Source organism: Pinus tabuliformis, chromosome 8 (genome assembly GCF_031772625.1).
Source record: "Pinus tabuliformis cultivar Carrire ecotype Pingquan chromosome 8, CPIR1, whole genome shotgun sequence".
NCBI classification, from domain to species: domain Eukaryota; kingdom Viridiplantae; phylum Streptophyta; class Pinopsida; order Pinales; family Pinaceae; genus Pinus; species Pinus tabuliformis.
This window is the reverse complement of record NC_142294.1, coordinates 1524929603-1524933932: the sequence shown is the minus strand read 5'-3', so window position 1 is coordinate 1524933932 and position 4330 is coordinate 1524929603.

Sequence of the window (4330 nt, the reverse complement as noted above, 5' to 3'; positions counted from 1 at the left end):
ACCACTTCTATACTTTGCCAACGTGCCAAACCGCCTGGTTTGTGAACTCTGCCCACGACCTCATATAAAAATCATTTTGCTAAGTGTGTGGAACAGAAGGAGAGCGCACGGATTTCAAGACTGCAAGTGGCAGAACCCTGAGCAGCTGAGAACAGAGGGTGGAACCTTTCCTGAGCACAATTTCCAAGGGGTCATTTTTGGTCCAGTGTCAGAATTGGGCAAGTTTTATATCGATTTTGCACCTCTCGGCGACAGGAATCCAATGGTGATGCTAGTTTTTGCAACAAATCTCTCCATTTCTCGGCCAATTTCCAGAATGGAGGTATAAGACTCCTTTTTGTAGCTGATGATTGTATTCTTCTTTCTCATGCCATTTAATGAATGAAGGCCTCCCCATTGATTGAGCAGGGCCTAGAGACATAGTCCAAGTCATATGAACTCCGTTATCAAGCTTCTTGTATTCTTTCATGCTTTATGTGTTTCTTCTTCTTCTCTCATGTGCACACTAAATTTCTATGGTTAAGATGCAATTTCTACATGTGATTCTTTAACACATTTGTAAGCAAAAGATCTTGGATCATTTGAACTAGGATCTTCTACAACTTTTGAATGAGTTCCCACCCTGCTTTGTCATTCTTCCATTCATGCCTTGCTTCATTTATCGAATTTGGTTGGATAAGTATACCAAACTCTAGCGTTTCAGAAATCATATGTTCAATATCACTCCTTTGGGCATATGGATATTTGTAAGGCCTGATGTTTGGAGGAACACTTCCTGGAATCAAATGAATAGCATGATCATGATCACGAATAGGTGGGAGGCCTTTGGGAGTGGTAATTCTTGCCAATGCATTACAAGATATGGTCAGATTCATTTGTTCTTTCTCTGGGGTTGGTTCTTGGTGTAAGTCCTCTTCTTTTGATGTTTCTTCATCCTTTTCTTCCTCCTCTTCACAATCTATGTAAAATAATTTCTTCTCAGCACACTTATGACCTTTAGTGTATTTTCTATCACAACTGTAACAAAGCCCCTTTTCTCTCTTTTCTTCCAATTGTTGTGGTGTAAACCTTGTAGGTTCTAGAAGGCTAGAAGAAAAAAGACTTCCATATTTATAGCTGTGAGTGGTAGGATTCCTTGACTCCATAATTCCACTTTCAATTTTTCTTGCCAACCTAAATGCCTTTTCCAATGAATCAAGTTCCCAAAGATGAACCTCATGTTGAATGTTATCCTTTAAAGTACCTATGAAGACATCAATCATTTGCTTCTCTGGAATATCATTTACCCTTATATTCAATTTTTGGAAGTCCTCAATGTGCTCTACCATTGAACCCTTTTGTTTGAGATTTATCAATTGGCTGAAGAAGGTGTTGTTCTTTGTATCCTCATAATGTGCTATCATTTCCTCCGTGAAAATTGACTAGGTCATAAGTGGTTTACAAGAACAAAGCCCTCTATACCATACAAACTGATTTGGTTCTAAATATAAATATGAAATATGTACCTTTTGTAACAATTGTACCTCATGTAGATCAAAATATTGATCCATCTGTAGTATCCAATTTACCAAATCTTTGTTGTCAAACTTCCTCATATCACTTTTTCTTGATTTTAGGAGCTCGATCTTGAAACGAATGTAACTTTGTAATTTCAGATCTCCAAGTTCTGAAATTGCGTATTTCAGTAACCCTCTATGTCCTATTTCCAATGCCACCAGTCTGATCGAAATTGGATTCTCCAAGAAAGAGTTATGCCCAATCTCCCAAGATGACCTGATTATATACATTTTCAGTAGATCGAAATTGTACGAAATGCCACATGTCACTGTTTTGACTGTCATACCTACAAGCAATATAAAAAAAAGTACAATCTGTCCTCTTTATTTAGCTTCTTACGAAATTTCAATCCAATGCTCAAAGAAAACATTATGATGATTTTCCATAGGTCACTTGTTTGGGATGTAATTCAGGAACCTACAGAAACCCTAAATGTCTTGGACTGTATATCCAAAAATATAGTCAAACAAGATCTGAAATTCTGGCCCAAGCTTCACAAAAATTTCTTCTGAAATGGGTTTTACTTTCGGAGTCTAAAACTTCATAGAAAACAAATTATAGTGAAAATTCCACGATGACCTATTTGAGATGGAATTCTGGAGCTTGCAACAACCCTAACTTCCTCAAATAAGATGTCCAACAATATAGTGAGACAAGATCTGAAATTCAAACCCGAGGTTCAGTGAGATTTCCTCTCAAATGGGTTTTTTTTTAGGTTCTGAAACATCGCAGAAAACAAGTTATAGCGATAATTCCACGATGACCTATTTGGAGCAACGAAACCCTAGAATCCAAAGCTCTAATACCAAATGTTATGAAACCAACTCACATAAAGATAGAAAAGAAATATCAACGCCTTAGAATTCAGCCTGTTTAGGGGGGAAACCTCCTTTACATTGCAAAAATGAACAATTCTTGGATGATACAAATGACAAGACCTCGATTCTATAAATAGGAGTATAAGGGGTCATAATATAATGAGAGCTGACATAACAATAATAATGTAAGGGCACAACAATAACAATAGTAGGCTTCTTTGGGGCACAAAAATAACAATATGGGTACTACATGGGCAAAACAATATAATATGCGGGTTGCACTAATAACAATAAGGAGTTACAATAGTAGTATAGGGACCTAAAAAATCCATACCCATCTCAATGGCCTGCCTCTACTTATTAGGGGATTTTTGACGTCTAAAATGGCCCTCCTAAGTAAATTATAAAATAATAGTGGAAATAATAAAATAAGATTAGATTAAATCATCAAATTTTAGAGGGAAAAAAGAAAAACTATTTTTTCCAACTTATATTTTTAACTTATCTCCCTATGTGTTTACTCAAATTTCGAGCAAAAACACTCATTGGATGCAAAATTTGATTCCTCATCCAAGTAGTACCCATGTTTCATACTTTCGATGGACCCTACTACATGAAAAATGAGAAATACATGAAAAATGTGATTGCAATCACGTGTTTTCATGTATTTCTCATTTTTCTTATAGTAGGGTCCATTGAAAGTATGCAACATGGGTACTCCTTGGATGAGGAATCCAATTTTGCATCCAAGGACACTTCTACTTGAAATTTGAGTAAAACATTAGGGAGATAAGTTAAAAATAAGAGTTGAAAAAGTAGTTTTATTATTATTTTTTTTTAATATTTTTACTTTTTACTGCAAAAATGATGAATCATCCCCCATGGTTTACATCATCACCTTGAATCCTATTGGTTCTTATAAAGTTTAATTTTGTTATACATTTTTCTTAGGAACTCGTTTTAGACCTCAAAAGTCCCCTAATGTCACAAAATTTGAATTGGTGTTTGAATTGGTAGCAACCTCTAGGGTTAACTAATATGCCTATGGGGATAGGTCCTCAACCTCAACCTAAATTATCAACCTCATATCCATTACAAAAAAATCCTCAGCCCCTTCTGCGTCCCCAACTACCATCTCAACCGAATCCAGACCCCAATAATAAACTGTTCAACTGGTGCAAATTGTTGAAAACTTAGGCTATGAGACCAAACAAAAAGAATGCAATGAACTTAGACTGAGGCTAGGACACATTATCACTCCTAAGGAAGACAGAAACCATCCACGAATTGAGTTAGAAACTCCACCTGTACATATGCCATCGACTGTGACTGACACAAAAATAAAACAAGGAGAAGACAAAGTTGAGAATAAAGATCCTAAAAAACTTGTAGTTACTTCTCTCCCGTTCCCTGAAATATTAAAAATACCTAAGCCAGTTGTTTATCTAGACTTTGATCTCATAGGGGAACAAAAAAATATTTGCATTAAAATTCCTCTCCTCCAGGCCATCCAAGATATTCCTATTTATGCTAAAACAATTAAAGAACTATGTGTGAAAAACCCTGTGAGGAAAGTAAAAGCTCCACCCACTATTCATGTTGTAGCGGCCTTGTCTGATTTACTCTTGGTCAGGGAAACATCGATAAAATATGAAGACACTTGGTATCATAGCTCTGGAACCAACCAGCACCCTGCTAGAACTCATTGATTGTTTGGTGGTAAGACCATAGGGAACTTTACAAGACATTATAGTTTCTGTTGAATCATGGGAGTACCCAGTGGATTTTCTCATCATAAACCCAAAAAGTCAATTGGATGGGAACCGTTTGATTTTGGGCTGACCTTGGCTAGCAACAACTAATGCTTACATAGGTTATCGTGAGGGTAGCATGCCCATTACTAAGGGGGACGCTATAAAAAATCTAGTTCTATACTCTCCTGCCAAACCAAGTAC